Raw genomic sequence first — 18,811 nt, forward strand, 5'->3', positions numbered from 1 at the left:
TATGACCAGATTGATAAAAAAAAACTGTGTTCATCTTAAAAGTGTCAAAAAAAAATGTAAATAATGACCCACTTTGAAAATATACTATAAGTTAACGTCTTAACTTATAGTATATTTTCAAAGGGGGTCATTATTTACATTTTTTTTGGACACTTTTAAGATGAACACAGTTTTTTTTTTATCAATCTGGTCATATTTTTTCTTCCCAGGTCCGATACTCGTGCCTTTGGTTGCACGTATTCATTATCCCTCATGTACAGACTCAATCAAACCGAGTCTGCAATTTTTATGTAATTTTGTTGTGATTAATGCTTCCGAGGGGTTACTTTGTTTTCCAAATTAACTAAATAAAGTACAAAAAAACGATAAGTCTTTTTGTGTTAGAATGCGATTTCTTTTCTTGTAGAAGATTGTAAAAAATACATGGGAAAAACAGTATATTGATATTTATTAAATAAAAAAAACAGTAAATCATTCACGGATTTATATTAATCCGTGAGACAAATAGATACTTATTTGCGGATCAAAATATAGAGATGCATCAAAAGTAGGACATAAATCCGTCTACAAAACATGTTATAGACGATGTCAAATTTTTTTAAATCCCTTCTGCATGTTAGGCACATTATTTCTAATAGAAGCGGTAGCGTCATTCTGGTCATCCAGTGATACTATTAAATATCACCAATGACTATGTAAGTATATCCCTTACATCCCTGTATCTATAAGAATATTCTGAATAAAAGTCAAAGAACTGATAGTATACATCATTATGATCTGTCAACTGTAAAGTATCTTGTCCTAACTGTGTGAGTAAAGCAAAAGGCTTCCAAAGCATAGCTAGTGTTTTAAGATTTTTTTACTTTGAACAAAGCGTTGTTGATGACACCCATCAAGGTTCAACCTGTATGTGCGTTCATGACATTGAATAAGTTACAGGTAGCACAGCTTGAATACAAAATATATTTACAGGGCTCTGAGGTAAAATGCTAAACAACATCTGCAAACATTAGAAGAGTCTTTCTTAGCAGTTTCAGCTAAGATTAAGGAAAAGTTGAAAACAATATGGCTGGCTTATTTGTAAAAGTATTTACAGAACAGTAAGTGTTAGAATGTTACAAAGTCTTTTAGTATTATTCCAGTATGACAATGAATACATATTGCAAAGAAAATTATGACATTAAAATGACATGTTGCAATGTTTCTAATTCATATTAATTTTTAATAATACCTATTTAGAATTGATGTACATATCTGCTAGAAAACAATCTTGAAACTAGATAACAATATAAAAACAATATGTTTTAACAGACACAGGGTACTATTCAGACAAGAGCAGTTAAGACAAATAATAAATTTAGCACATTAAATATAAAATGTCACTTCCAGGGAATTCTGTAGAAAGTTTCACAGCTTTACATTAAGATTGTTTATTTTCATTATTGTCCCTTTTGTGTTATTTTCTTTGTGTTTTTAATATTCATCCCAACAATTTTTAATGCATTCAAGTAACAATAAATCAATAAATATCAATATAAACACATATGTTACATTGATTTATCTCATGTCATTTTACTTTCAGATGAATTGTAACACATAAATCTTTGTTTTTGTAAAGTCACTTTAATCAAATTGAATACAGAGAAGAACATCATTTTGCTGTGTATTCCTTTCAAGTTTTGAACATGAATCAAACATTTCATAATGTTATTCAAGAGAATGATTCAGTAAAGTTATCACTTCAAGAAATATAAATATTTGATTTTGACATACATTAATAGCTATAGTTTTGACACTTAAGACAAGTGAATATACAGTCAGTACAAACATGTACCATCCAAGGTATACACTCAGAAACAACTTAAAGACCTTAACCTATGTATATGTTTTCATTAATCATTAATAAAAAAGCATTCACATAAAGCTTCTTACATGCATTCAGGGTAATAATTGTAGATCACTGACTATCCCTTTGTGACCATACTCAAGTGTTATTTTTATTCATGTGCATGTAGAAACAAAGTTATTATGGAATGTATTAAATTATACATAATGTACTTTATTCAATATAAATTGATGAAATGTTTAATAGTCTATATAACTTTCTTCATAACTATCTTTAGGACTTTTTATGTCCTTTGTTGGCCATATAACAAGGTCACAACACTTGGCCCCCTTAAGGGAGAGCTGTCCCTGGATATTGATTCCAACCATAGGATTGTTTAGCTGTAAACCTTCCATAATTCAGCAGTAGTCTGAAACATTACAGAGAATAATCTGACTTAAAATCAAATAATAAACATTGTAATTTGATACAATAATTTTTTTACAAACTATCTCATATGAAATGTCAAGAACAGATAAATATGAAAATGTATAATTCAAATGAAATCCTTATAACTAAATGTTAATAGTTTTTATTCAATAATTCTGTATGTCTTTGTAATAATATTTGTCAGTCACAGCCATTGAGCTTTTAAATAGGTTCTTACTGTTGAATTTTTTTGATATTCCTCTATAACTGTCAGTTTTCTGACAGTGTAAGGTAATTTTACTTTTATAATACTGTTTCTAAAATAAGTTTGTCACTACTGACCCTGGTGATATACAGCCTCATCATTGTTAATGTCCTCTTTTACAAACACATTGATCAGCAGATGCACCAAGTACTAACTATTCATGCTGCCTTATATCTGTAAGGAAAATCAGATAAAAATTCAGCTACAATTTCATAGACTCTATATAGCATGTGCATGTATAAAAGAAAATCAAGTGATACCTGAAAAGAAGCCTACTAGGATAATATCTACATAAACTTTAACAAACCTATGAGTAAATATGATAATGATTTCCACAAATCTAACATTACTACAATATATTACAATAGTATTTGTTTAAATGTGGAAACAAGACACTTAACATCTGAAGACACTTCACATCCCAAAATCATTAAGACACTTCACCCATCATCCCTGATTATTTCTAGAATAAATATTTCATCAACAAATAAACCTTTTGTTTGTTAATTTTCTTTTTTTAGTATTTTTTTATAAAATGTTTAACTCAAGGCAATTTTCAATATTTTTAACACTGACAAGTTAACTTGCAACATGGAACTTTGATATATTACATCATTTTCTGAAACATTACATGAAAGACAATTTTTAAGTATCAATGTGACATAAAAATAAAGAAAAATCTGCTATATAATTGTTGATAAAAAATATTATGTGTGATTTTCAACATAACTATCAATGTACTGTCAAACTGGGACATACATGTATTTCCCAGTATCAATGTTAGAACAAATGAGGGGTGAAAGAGATATCTCATACATGTATCTAAGATAGTAGGTCACCCACTTTAAATGACTAATACAAAATAAGTTATTTTAAATAGTCAAACTTATTTTGAAGTTTTAATGTGATAATTATATTTTAGAAAAAAATATAAAGTACTTAACTGATTATCATTAATACCATATAAATATATTAGGGGAAAAGTAATATCTCTACAATATTTTGATTTGGTCCATACTTATTATATAACAAGAAATGTGTTAAAATATTGAATATTTTAATCACCATAATTGATTGCATTTCACATGTTCCACCTTAATTTGTGTAAAGCACATAACAACACATAACCAAAAAGGGAGGTGTAGTGCTTTAATCAGATTTCATAGAAAGGGGGGTGAAGTGAACTCTAAAACTGTCTATTTCAAACTCACCTGTCTGCACAAGTTACTTGTCCTTTGTTGACAATCCTCTTTTCATGTGATACACCAAATTGGATCTAAAGATGCTCAATTCGCATTCATGTACATGCTTTACCAAACAAAAGTGCTCCAGTTTCATTTGCATTCCCATTACAGCACTGTACTGTAGGAACCTTAACAAAATGTTGCCATGTTGATTTCACATTATTAGCACATGTCTTTCACCTAGATACTGTAGCAACTTCATTGTAAGGTCTACAAAAGAACATACTTAACTAATTATAACAATCAAATTGGTTTAATAGCTTGAAAATTAACACAATTGTTATTGACAATTGTTAGATCTATGTTCTGTCCGAAATCTGCACTGTCCGAAATTTCTGTACTGAAATATTTCGAAAAGAAAAGTAGGAAACGGTAAAGATAATTGTAAGAATCATTTGCTTATCTGGCTACAGATGTGACAGGAGTTATATTAAACACACATATATACATTGGTTGTACTAAAATGAAAGTAATATAACTAACCATAGCTATCCGTGGTTAGTTGAAAACTTCAATTGTTCAAATATTTGTGTTTGAAAGTTCCTAGTGGGAATTATGCAAAAATGGCCGCCATTTTTAAGATCTTAAGCCTACTTACGACTGGTCTGAAGCAGCCTTAAAGTTACGACGTAAATCTACGACGTCTTAGCTACGACCATGTTGATAAAACGCGACGTAGCCGTAAGATCGGTCGTACGACCAAATTTTAGCTACGACCGGGCGTGTACACGACCGTTGATAAAACGACACCCAGAATCGTAAGGGACAAGAATATGTACATCAGAATCAGGTCAATAACTACTAGTGATATTTATGCAGAAACAGGTTAGATATCAAATAATCAAAATATATTTCAGATGGTAGCAAACTAAAATGTTTAACAAGAGATCAAGGTAGTTTTTATATTTTAAACTTCATACAATTGGTAAGATCAAAAAAAATAAATGATTCCATAAAATGATTAGGTTTCTTGCTTATATTACACAATAGCATGAAGGTAGAATATATTTATTTCCTGCAAATTAAAAAAACGTGAAATAAATTTGAAGAGATCACCTCGTAGAACATGTGCATTCAGTTGTTTTGTACAGCTGAGAATGACAGTTGATAAAACGACACCCAGAATCGTAAGGGACAAGAATATGTACATCAGAATCAGGTCAATAACTACTAGTGATATTTATGCAGAAACAGGTTAGATATCAAATAGACAGTTAGATAGTTAAAGTCAAAGTACATTTAATCGTTCTATTAATTCTACAAGCAAACCACTTTGGAGTATCCTTGTTTGATTTATGTCTAGCTGTTTCGGTCGAAACACAAGCCTAAATATCAAAATGGCTGCAAAATTCAAAATGGCCACCAAGCTGGCCGCCGAAATCCGGTAATTTGAGATGGATTTAGCTCAATACAGGATTGGAGCAGTACCTCTAGACGCTTGCAGAAATCATGATCACAAAATAGACAAATATCGTTTTTTTCGCCGATTTTTACATTTTTCCTTGATTATCGTACTTGATTCGGTGTGAAAAGATGAATTAGACCTGTTAAAGTTCATTCCGTTGGGTAAAAAGACAAGATTTTATCATTTTATCATTCAAGCGCCTTGTCCGGTATATACCGGAATACGGTATTTAGTGTGGTGCTCCAATTCTTTTTTTAGTCACAGCCATTTGAGATACCCTTCCGACAATTTACAATAAAAATTTGCAAAATTATGCATAATATTTGGCATAATATATCGTGGTTAATATGGCCGCCAGTATAGGATTTTTATGGTTTTGCATTAATTTTAATGACTCATACTTCACGCTTTTTCAGATATTTCGGACTTCACCTTATAACTCTAAATAAAATCAAGTTTAAACATTTAATTTTAATAACTTATTATCAATATAATAGCAATATTTTATACGGTGACCACTGAAAACTTATTTAAAATGTGATAATCTAATGATATATTTCTACTTTAAACGCAAATTTAATGACAATTTTCTACTGTTAACGCCAGGTTCTCAGTTTAAAAGGTATATTTAACAGAATACAATGTAACATTTAATGGTCACTGGGTAGTATTTTACACAATGAAATTTTGAAGCTTGTAACGACAGCCGTTTGATTTGCATAACGCTGTGCATGGAAGATCAGCTTTAGCACATTTACTTCCTCCGTAGCCATTTTCCTAATTACAGATATATTTTAGCAGTTTCCTACATGATTTTTCTGCTAGCAACAAATTTGTCCACAGAAGCTGTCACAGAAATATTGGCTTTTTTGTTTTGACCAAGATTTGTAACCAGTTTATGTAGGCTGGTATCGAAATCAAAGGGTTCTGTGGTGCCAAATTCAACGACTGATCAAATTCACAGGGTTTCAAAAATTAAAAGAAATTCAAGTTGATTGCCTCCAGATAAGCTTAAATATTTTTCAAGAAATCAACTTCAAAAAAAGTATTTTAACGATTTAAGAAAGGTTAAACTATTCACAATTTCAGCAATAAATTAAATGTTTTATGCAATTAATACATGATTTTACAGTATTTTTCAACGTATTTGTAAGTGCTATATTTGCATATTTTAACATACTTAATAATTTTTAAGTATTGTTGAAGTATACTTTTCTTTCTTTGTACACTTGACAACATTTTACTTTTTAATACATTTTTAACATTTTCCTGAAAATTAGCATGAATTTGGAGGCATGCAGCTTATAAGCTGACTTAAGTGTAAAGCTGGATAATGACACTTTATTAATTAATGATGGTGTTTTGGGTTTAATTTCACATTAACACACAACTGGCCATACCGTGCCGAATACTACATGAAAAGTAATCTATTTGTTCATATAAGATTATTAAATCTGAAAAAGGGTAATAAGGGAGTTAATAACTTTAATAATACAGGTTTATATCCCTTAAGTAGTCGATCAATGTTAAGGAAGGAAATGGGTCAAAAAGTTGTGAGAGTGAATTTAATCGGTAATATCTATGGTGAACCTGTGCAAGATAATAGCATTCAGCATAATGGCCTGATAAAAGATGAGAATGTGTAACTCTATTGTGTCATGTTGAACATCTCAGAAGATTAAGCTCCCATTCAAAGATGATATAAGTGTATTTATTGAAGGTTAAAAATCACAATTTTAGTAACAGTAAAATTTGAGTTTTTAAGGTTTCTTTAGACAAAACTTTTCATTTCTTTGTACTCCTTCGTGGCCTGGAATCCAATTATAATTTTACTGCCTTGGTTTTAAATATATCATGAAATCACAATAAAAGCTTCTTTATCATAGTTTTATCAAATTTTCTATTTTTGATTGAAATTAAAAAGCACGGAGTGTGAATCTGAAAAGTTACAAATTATTATGCTGTAAAATGTTTAACAAGGCTTAATCAAAAGCTTTTGTTTCAGCAGTTAATATAGATACATTATCAGATAGTCTCATTCACGATGTAAAATGATTTTTAAAGACTGCACCTTCTTTGTAACAATATTTGGAATCGTCTCTGTCAATATAAATATAATCTAGATGTTCTTTGAAGTTTGAATAACATCAGGAGAAATAGATGACTTTTTTAAGTTTGATAGACTAATTTGAACTTCTGGGGAATTTAAGTCCACAGAGAAACATCTACAACATTTTGAAGAATATACTTTGGGTCTACTTTAAGTTTTTCTAAACTATCTTAAAAACGAAGAGGCTAGCTTTCTTTTGTTTGTTTGAAATATTGTTGCTGTAATCTGGTTTAAGTATAACTTTCCAGCAGGACTTTTACTAGTTGATGTTACCCTAGCTGCATATTGCAAAGAAAGCTTTTCATCAAAAGCTGAACCAATCTTATTTTAAAGTTTCTATCGACAAGAAAGGTAGAAATAAAGATTGGAATTCTACTAATAAATACTGCATCCTTTATATCTTAAAGACTATCATGTTTCCATACTGTACCATAAGGTTTTACAATATCAAATTAAATTGAAGCCGAGTGCTGTTTATTTATTAAAGATATTATTATAAAAAATCGGGATAAACATGATGATTGTTTGTACTTTGCTGTTCATTACAAAATAGTTCTTTAACTTCTAAATGCCATACCAGGGGATTATTTACCATTCTTTCAAATGTTTTGCATAAGTGAAGTTGGACGGTAATTTGCAGGGTCAGTGCTATCCCTTTCAGGTTAAGGAATTGGGATAATCACAGCTTCTTTCGAACTTTTAGGAAACTCACCAGATAACGATATATCGTTAAATATGTCAAGAAGCATGTAGGGCACAAATGGTAGTAATTCAAGAGATTGATGTGGAAGGAGTTTAAGAAATCATAAGAAATGTCAACTGGACCTGCTGCTGTATCTTTTGCTCTCTTGATCGATTCAACTACATCTTTTATAGAAAAGAGAGTATTGTGAATTTTGTCATTTGCTGAAGTAAAATGAAATTAACTTTTAATTAATTTCACTGTTTAAGCAACTATGTTATAAAAGATCATCAATAAAACGCCTTTAATTACAGGGACAGCATAACTACCACTTAAATGTACAGATAGTGAGCACTAAGATAGAAAAGCAAAAATTTATAATGGTACAGGTTGTAAAATATGTAATGTGTCTGTGCTAGGGGCATGGACGGTAGCTTGCAAATGCAATCAAACAGAGCCTGCAACATTTTGAAGTTTGTCATATTAGGGTTTCTGATTCAGCTTTCGCTAGTTAACATGATCAATATATTTTGGAAAATCAACCAAACCTTCACGAGAAATACATTTAAGTCTCAACAGCACAAACTATGGTGTACTCATTCTTTAAATGGTTTCATTTCAGTTTTCATTTATAACGTTGGCATAATTATTTCTGCCACCATTTGCGCTTTATTTTTGTGTTAATTATTTGCTTAACTCGTTATGTAACTAGTTTACTTTAATTATATGGATAACGGGCTAAGTTACATGGCAATAACTCCCTACTTTCTTAACTAACTTTTTGATATTTGTCTATGAATAATCTTCCTTACTATTTTGGGGAAAAAAGCTGTTGAAAGCAAATCTAACGTTACAACTAACGCCAAGTTATCGTCATTTGTGCAATGAATGAATAAAATTTGATGTATATCTCTTTCTGAGTATTTAATTGAAATAAGCGATATTGTTTTGTCGGTTTTATCAAATTATGACAATATTCGAACTGGTTCATTATAGGACACCATGTTTATATGACAAATTTATTCGTTATGTGACATACATGCCTTTTTGACATTTCTTGACTATCATGTCTACACAATAACAGAGACCAGCGGGTACAACGATAAACACAATAAGGCAGTCGGGGATGAGGCAGAGTATAAAAGACCAAACAAGCTCAGATTTGGAAGAATTTTCAGCAATGAGCATAAATCCGTAAAAACTGAATAAACCTAGAACGTATACCAAAATAAATATAGTATAAAATCATTTTGCCTTTGGAAAACAAAAACACAGCGGATAAACTAGAACACTTTGGCATGTTTTGCAAGCCTTTTCGATTTAAGTGGCATTATGCTCATAGTTGCATTGTCATAAGGAGTAAAATTGATGAAGATTGGCTATTATAATGGTGAAAATGGTGATTGACCATCAATTGGTATTAGAAATTGTTAAAGAGAAAATGGGAATCAAGACTGCCGATGTCTTTTAATAAATTGAGCATTACATGTTAATTCCGATGGATACTTGCAACAATTCTATTTCAATTTAAAACGCGTTATTTATCGTTCATGCGAACTAAATCATAAAATTGAAAGGCATGAAAGAAATGTAAACTTATTTTGACTTCACCTGTTTTCTCACTATAAACCATTGGGTGGGCATATCATAACTTTAATTGTAAATCATGTTTTACGCTGACTTAAACACTGTATTTTCCGTTGGGCCTATATATTTTATTTTGCATATTCGTGAAAAAGTAGGAAGTAAATAATTTTATAAACTGCCAATATGAAAATCTTATGTTCGAGGGCAACGCTCATTTTTAAGCTGTACTTTTAATGAAAATAAGTAAACATTGCCACGGGAAACATAATCACACAGCACCAGCCAATATAACCACAACACCCCATATCGTCATATCCTTTTTTAGAAAACGTGTTAACGCAAGTTCCAAATACGGCCAAGAACATTACAACAAAGATAGTTACTTCATCTAATTCTGAAAAGATTTAATGAAACAGGCATCATCTTAATGTCCTCTTGTTAGTCTGTGTTTCGCTAGATATAGTAATTTTAAAATATGTACCTTCATGTTGTTTTTTCTCTATCAAAGATAGCGTATAATTGCTATGTGGATTTTTGTTCGGTAAGGGGACAAATCGCCTACTTATGTCGCGTTTGTCAAAATTCATATAAGCAAAAATACAGTTCCGAGCCATTTAATTAATAATTCAAAACAAAATATAACAAAAGCAATGAAATGTCGGAAGTTAATCTTAAGGTACTGCCGCATCCGTAATATTTGATTCTAGCAAGGTTGAATCATGCGTCTCTAGCTTGGACACTTAATATTTCTCTACTGATGAGATGCGTGACGTGTATACTATAAAAGCAATGAGTACTCGCGGACCTGTCACCCCACTCCCCTCGGAATTTAATAATGACAATGTCAAAATTACATTGCATTAGTTACATTTGACTTTAATCAATATTTAGAATGAGAAGACATGTACATGTGAAAATAGATTCTTTGTTCATTGGTAAAAAGCACCATTTTTCGGAACCCATTGTAACCAACTAAATAGTCCGATTGCGTTGCATTGCTCCCAATTAAGGCAAAAGGGCACACGGAAATAGGAAAAAATAGAGAAAAATAAGAATCCCTAAAGCCCATCACAATAAAATTGAAAATGTTGCAGGCTCGGCTTGATTCAGCCTGTTCATGGACATCACTGCCAAGTCAAGTGCAAACTACCGTCCATGCCCTTGCACTGGCTTAAGCAGAATTCAACATTTAACATGAATTGATACATTTTTGAATTTTGAAACATCCTCAGATCTGTTCATACAAAAACTGGCAGCATGCCTTCTATTCCAATTCTAAATATTGTCGTGGAAAAAAAACCATCATTTTGTGGAGCTTAAAGTGCTGATTTACCAGTTCATTAATTTTGAAGGTTTTTTAATCACGTTTCACTCTTGCTTTTGCCACAAGTTGAAAAACCTGTCCAGTGGTATGTGCGTTAGCCGATGTTGCGATGATTTGTTCACTCTGTATTCTGTATATTTCCTCCTCAAGTTTTGTTATACGTTATACATTCAATATGGTAAACAAGATCAACAAGGAAAGGTGGTGTTCAATGAGCGAAACCCCCAAACGACCCAGCAACAAGAACCAGTGCCAGGTATGGTATTAGTATGCCAGCGTTATGGCTTACAGACTCCCAATATAGGGCAATATAAGACACAATTCGATGCAATTGTTTGGTCACCTTTACTTCATGGCGCTACCGACACGACATACAGACGTTTCAATGGTGTATGAATGCTAGATAATTTCATTTATTTTAACTTCACTTCAAACGTCTATGTTGAGCTATCCGTTAGTAAGTTTTGTTGTTGATTAGCTAGTTTCCTCCTTAAGGTAGAACACCCCTAATAGGGACTATAAGACATTGTAGAATTGACAACATAGGACAGTTAAATGCCTTAAATGTCACCTGTATGCAAAACCTAAACAAAATTTACCGTGTGGTTTATGAGTTATGGACATTTTTCTGAACTAAAACTTTTCCATAAGAAGGGCTTTTTTTCAGAAATGAGGAAACTCTTAATAATCTATAATATCATCACTATGAAAAATGTTTTCCTATTGCTCATTGTTAAGAAACAAAAATGACATTTAGGTAACAAATTAAACAAGAGCCATGTCAACATGGCCATCCCCACCGAATGTGTTTGCTCATTGGAAGAATGTATATGTAGTAGAGCAGATAATTCAATTTTAAGAGGCCTCTTTTGGTAATGAAAACTGATGGCTGAAATGAGTACAGATTTGAAACCTATATGAATACTGATGGCTGAAAATAACAAAGGGCAATAACTGAAATAATAATGCAGGGTAGGTTATCATTCTTGTGTGCTGCATCCCTTCTTAGTAAAAACTATCCACCTATGAAGTTTCAAGTTGATACCTCAAATATTTTTTGAGATAAGCTCCGGACAATATAGTATGAAAAAGAACAAATGACAATAACTCAAATATTTTATAGGGAATAGTTATCATTTTTGTGCACAGCATTCCTCCTCAATAAGATCTATCCACGTATGACATTTCATGTTGACATCGCAAACACTTTTGAATTATGCTCCACTCAGGTGAAAAATAAAGTATGAAAAATAACAAAGGGCAATAACTAAAAAATTATGAAAGGTAGAGTTATCATTCTTGTGCATTGCACACCTCCTGAGTGAGATCTATGCACCTATGAAGTTTTATGTTGATATCTCAAAGGCTTTTTGAGTAATGCTCTGGACAAAAATAAATTTTGAAAAATAACAAAGGGCAATAACTAAAAAAATATGCAGGGTAGAGTTATTATTCTTGTGCACTGAACTCCTCCTCAATGAGATCCATCCACCTATGAAGTTTCAAGTTGATACCTCAAATACTTTTTGAGATAACCTCCGGACAAAATAGTATGAAAAAGAACAAAGGGCAATAACTCAAAAATTATATAGCAAAGATTTACTATTCTTGCGCACAGCATTCCTCTTCAATAAGATCTATCCGCCTATGACATTTCATGCTAACATTTCAAACACTTTTTGAGTTATGCTCCACTCAGGTGAAAAAATAAAGTATAAAAAATAACAAAGGGCAATAACTCAAAAAATATGAAAGGTAGAGTTATCATTCTTGTGCACTGCCCACCTCCTGAATGAGATCTATGCACCTATGAAGTTTCATGTTGATATCTCAAAGGCTTTTCAGTAATGCTCTGGACAACTAGAAATGTGTCCATAGGACACGGATGCCCCCACACGCCACTGTTCTGTCAATCTTATGACTCTAGGTCAAATATCTTTTGGACTACATGTGCCACAAGTTGAAAACTAAAAATCAACAAAGGGCCATAATTCTCTTAAATTTGGTCGCAGCAAAAATTCCTTCCTTTACTACCATCTACACATTAAGGTTGTTAATCCCTGGAAGTTTAAGCAAAATCTGCCATCCGGTTTAAGAGGAGTTGCATTCACAACATTTCTACATAGTATATAATGAAAAAATCAAAAAAGGGCCATAATTCTGTTAAATTTGGTTGCAGCAAAAATTCCTTCCTTTACTACCATCTACACATTAAGGTTGTTCATCCCTGGAAGTTTAAGCAAAATCTGCCATCCGGTTTAAGAGGAGTTGCATTCACAAAATTTCTACATAGTATATAGTGAAAAAATCAACAAAGGGCCATAATTCTGTAAAATTTGGTCGCAGCAAAAAATTCCTTCCTTTACTACCATCTACACCTTAAGGTTGTTCATCCCTGTAAGTTTAAGCAAAATCTGCCATCCGGTTTAAGAGGAGTTGCGTTCACAAAATTTCTACATAGTATCTAGTGAAAAAATCAACAAAGGGCCATAATTCTGTTAAATTTGGTCGCAGCGAAAATTCCTTCCTTTACTACCATCTACACATGAAGGTTGTTCATCCCTAGAAGTTTAAGCAAAATCTGCCATCTGGTTTAAGAGGAGTTGCGTTCACAAGATTTCGGGACGTACGGACTGACGGACGGACTGACGGACGGACGGACGGACAAGTGCAACGCTATATGCTCCCACATTGTGGGGGCATAAAAATTAATTTTGAAAAATTACAAAGGGCAATTACTCAAAAATTATGCAGGGTAGAGTTATCATTCTTGTGCACTGCACTCCTCCTCAATGAGGTCTATCCACCTATGAAGTTTCAAGTTGATACCTCGAATTATTTTTGAGATATGCTCCGGACAAAAATGTCGGACGGAAGGACAGACGGACGGAGACTATTTCTATATACCCCGCCGCCTTTCGGCGGGGGGTAACAAGCAAAATGATTGTTTTTAAACAAAATGTTTTTAATATGTATCAAAATTTAACCCTACCTCACCCACTTTGACCACTTATTTGACCATTTCCTTATGTAAAAAGCCTTATTTAAAATATCCCTAAAATTATTCACAATGATGGGCTGTTTTCAAAGTTTGCCTAATTTTCTAAAATGTATATTGGTTTGTCTTGCAAAATATATAATACTTGAACCGTGTAGTTTTGATTTTATTAAACTTTGAAAATATCTGGTATCATATTTGCTATTAAATTTGGCATTATTTAGTAAATAAATACCTACAATAATTATATAATTAAAATGAAACACTTTCTTCTTCCATTAGGGGTCTGAGGGATAACCGGCTGTTTGCCTAGCGGTTTGGGTTATATTTACAAGCAGCCGTTTATATAGGGCCATATAACCTGCCAACAATCGTTATAACTAATAATATACACGACTGCTGTCAATTTATGAAGAAATCTTACTGTTTTCTCCACAAAATGATTCTTGCTGTATTATAAATTCGTTATTAACATTGTTGACCTAGCGACTCGGACAGCCGTTTATAGAGGACAATATAACCTGTCAACAATCTTTATAACTAAAAATATATGTAAATGTTTACTTTTGGAGAATGAATGCATTTCATGCCATTTGTTAAACAACAGATATATTCAATATAGAATAGTACGCCAGGAAAAAATTATATTCAATATTTTATATAAAGAGTTTAGATGTGAGTAACCTCATGTAACATTATAAAGACGATAACTTCAACAGCCAAAAAAAACGTCGAGGCTCAAAACAAGTAGATAAATGGACTTTGATAGTTTTCTAATTTAAATGGTAAAAGGAAACATTGATAAGAAGTAGGGTTGTTGGTATCAGATATTCCCATCTTATTTCAGTTTCGAAAATAATAGTAAATGCAGTTGGTATAACGATACACAGATAATTTGAATAAAAATTCATGAGTGATAGAGTTGTGTTGTCTAAGAAAACAAATTGAGAAGTTCACAGAATTTCACTTTCCTTCTCTTCCCGATTTTTGGCTATACTTAAAGTTCAGACATTAGATTCAATGATTCTTGTGTCAAGTCACAAAAAGGGGGATACACAACAACAACAACAACAACAACCACAGCAACAACAAAATAACAACAAACAAATGAACAAAAAACATGGCAAGACCATAGAGCCAGGCTATATAATTATCACCTTTGTATAAAGGTTTGTTCCGGTTGGAATAAAAGCAATGTACTTATGCGCAATATAAATGATAAATAATGAAGAAACAAAAGAAATTAGCAAACATTTTTTAATTACAGCAGGTGTTCTTTACCCTAGCTAGCTATACGTCAAGTTTGTTTTTTTTATCTCACCCCTACCTTAAAGAACTTTTCTGTTTTGTAATAATGACCTTCACCTCGATCCTATAGGGCTCAAAAGTAATTTCAATTTTCATAAAGGCATGCAATTAAAGCATTGACCGGAAACCATTAATAATTACAGAAATAGTGAATTTTCTTTGAGCCTACAGCAATCCCAAGGGAGTTCTTCATGTAAGCTTGATACACACAAAGTGTCATTGAAATATCTCATATCTATTTACCCAAACCCGTTTTTTAATATTTAATCAACAATGACACTGGCCTTGACCCGGTTGGTGGAGTGGGGCAAAATCTATCACATGCGAGGCATTTACATTGGCTTGCTATATACTAAGATATACTTAAACTTTTTTCGAACTTTAGTTATTGATCGGAAACCGATTTTCTACTTTTTGGATATCAACTTGTTTGTTCATCAATTTAAAGAATGAACAAGAATTTTTAACAGAGTTACCAAAAACGTACCCCGCCTCGGGGAAGTTTTATATAAAGCATAAAATTGTGCTATTTCAAAAGATTGAGGTATGGATCTAAAGACTTTCAGTCAAAAATTATGATCCATGATAGATCTGCAAATGCAACAATAAATTTATTATAAAATGAATGTTAAGCTTTGACCTCTTAGTGTGACCTTGACCTTGGAGGTGGGGTCCAGGTGTTGTGCATGACATATCGTCTTATTATTGTAACTATTTGTACTAAGTTTTTTCAAAATTCCTTGAACTGTGAAGAAGTTATAGATGGGACACACAATATATCCTCTAACAGACTATATTAATCTTTGACCTCTTAGTGTGACCTTTGAGGTAGGGACCCATGTTTTAAACCTGACATATCGTCTTATTGTTGTGATTATTTGTGCAAAGTATTTTTAAAATCCCTTGATCTATGACAAAATTATGGACTGGACACAAAATATACCCTATAAAAGACTATGTAAATCTTTTACCTCTAAATGTGACCGTGATCTTGGAGGTAGGGACACTGGTGTTACACATGACATATCATCTTATTATTATTCATTTTCAAAATCCCTTGATCTATGAAGAAGTAATGGACGGGACACAAAGTATACCATATATCAGACTGTGTTAACTTTTGACCTCTAAGTGTGAGCTTGACCTTGGAGGTAAGGGTGCAGGTGTTGCGCATAACACATCTTCTTATTATTGTGACTATTTGTGCCAAGTTATTTCAAAATCCCTTGAACTATGAAAAAGTTATGGACCGAACACAAAATATACCCTATAACAGACTATATTTATCTTATTGCGCATGACACATCCTCTCATTAGTGTGAACAATTGTGGCAAGTATTTACAAAATCCCTTCAAAGACAGTTATAGACTGGACATGACATATACCCTCAAATAGACAATGTTGACCTTGAATGAGCAAGTGCAACCTTGACCTTGGAGGTAGGTGGCCGATTGTTGTGCATGACACATCTTCTCATTATTGTGAGCAATTGTGGCAAGTATTTACAAAATCCCTTAAAAGATAAGAAAGTTATGGACCGGACACGACATATACCCTCAAATAGACAATGTTAACCTTGAATGAGAAAGTGCGACCTTGACCTTGGAGGTAAGGGTCTGATTGTTGCGCATGACACATCGTCTTATTATAACAAACATTTGTGCCAAAATATTTTAAATTCCTTTATTAAAAGACAAAGTTATGGACCGGACACAAAATATACCCTGTAACAGAATATGTTTATCTTTGACCTCCAAGTGTGACCTTGACCTTGGAGGTAGGTGACCGGTCTTGCGCACGACACATCTTCTCAATATTGTGAGCAATTGTGGCAAGTATTTACAAAATCCCTTAAAAGATAAGAAAGTTATGGACCGGACACGACATATACCCTCAAATAGACAATGTTGACCTTGAATGAGAAAGTGCGACCTTGACCTTGGAGGTAAGGGTCTGATTGTTGCGCATGACACATCGTCTTATTATAACAAACATTTGTGCCAAGTTATTTTATATTCCTTTATTAAATGACAAAGTTATGGACCTGACACAAAATATACCCTGTAACAGAATATGTTAATCTTTGACCTCCAAGTGTGACCTTGGCCTTGGAGGTAATTGACCGGTCGTTGCGCATGACACATCCTCTTAATATTGTGAGCAATTTTGGCAAGTATTTACAAAGTCCCTTAAAAGATAAGAAAGTTATGAACCGGACACGACATATACCCTCAAATAGACAATGTTGACCTTGAATGAGAAAGTACGGACGGACGGATGTTGCAACATATTGGGTTTAGGGGGTATTTTCTTTGTTATTTTCTTTGTTTTCTTAAGGGCTACTAGCCCATAAATCCTTTTATCACTGAATGAACCTATTGTTCTCTTTTGTTCTCTTTACTGTTATATAGCCCCTAAACCCAAAATGTTTGCTCGGACGGACAGACGGACGGAGCTTTTTTCTATATCCCTCTTTTTTCTTCGGAAAGGCGGGGGACAATAATTGATTCTTTAACACAAAATTATATTGGCGAAATTCAATATTCAACCCGATATAACACCTATATTTTTTTAAAATCCTTGTTAAATCCAGAAAAATATTCAACTGTGTTTGAAATGTGAAGAAATAATTATCCAGATTTAAACGTTCTAGTCACAAATTAAAAATAGAAACATTTGGTTACCAAGACATTAACAAAATTGCCAATACCCTTTGAAAATTGATACCAATGTTTTTATTGAAGATGAATTTCATATAGTTTTCTTTCTAACATATTTCAAAACAAAAAGCAAGGTAATATATCCCCATGGTACAGTCATAATTCTTAATTTCATAGACATATTTTTTACAACTGGATTAAAACTCAAAATGTAGAAAAACTAAAGAAAATTGCTTTCGTCTTTAATGATTTAAAAACTAATACAAAAGGTAAAAGGAAAGGCATGTTATACATTACAATGTGTATTGCACACACAGCTAAAATATATGCACAACTGCTTTGATTATAATCTGTATTTCTTTTATGCCTTTATACAAAAAATAAAAATGATGTGGTTGTTTGTTGAATCTGAATGTAATTATAATTTGTCAAGATGTGTCATTGATTTACTTGAAATAAACATCTCTTGCAATAAAACTTCATGTTACAAAGGAAGATACTGAATCAAACTTTGATATGTTATATGCATGCCATTCGAAAATGTCCTCGTAATCATATATAAATATTTCTGTTATCTCAAATAGCCTCGATCGCGATAAGGATACATTAAATAACATATCTAACTTAATGTCAAATACCTTCGTTTATTCCAGTGTTATACATATTCATTGTACATTGTATCTATAAAGGTTTCTTTTAATAACACTACTAATATAGTAATTTTATCTACCACTTTTAATTTATACATGAAATTTTCTAAACTAAAGTTTTGATATATGACCATTAACTAATACATAAAACATTGATAGCTATGAATGCAACTTTAAACAGCTTGCACATAAACATAGATTAACAATTGTTTCATTAGTTGATTAGAATTGAATAATATATGTACGAAAATTACATAGGGCAATAACTCAAAATTTATGCCAAAGAGCTTTACTGTTATTGGGTTCTGCATTTTCTTTAATGA

The 18,811-nt window shown here is 32.2% G+C and overlaps 1 long non-coding RNA gene across 1 annotated transcript; it reads right to left on the reverse strand.

Annotated features, from left to right (window-relative positions):
* Positions 1 to 780: 780 nt before the first annotated feature.
* Positions 781 to 3,893, reverse strand: LOC132712706 (uncharacterized). Its single transcript, XR_009623341.1, has 3 exons — positions 3,731 to 3,893; positions 2,597 to 2,693; positions 781 to 2,255 (listed from the first exon to the last, which is right to left on the reverse strand). It is a non-coding gene; the product is annotated as an uncharacterized LOC132712706 (long non-coding RNA).
* Between the last annotated feature and the right edge of the window lie 14,918 nt (positions 3,894 to 18,811).

Source organism: Ruditapes philippinarum, unplaced genomic scaffold (assembly GCF_026571515.1).
Source record: "Ruditapes philippinarum isolate M1 unplaced genomic scaffold, ASM2657151v2 ctg3285_1_1_1_1, whole genome shotgun sequence".
In the NCBI taxonomy this organism is placed as follows: domain Eukaryota; kingdom Metazoa; phylum Mollusca; class Bivalvia; order Venerida; family Veneridae; genus Ruditapes; species Ruditapes philippinarum.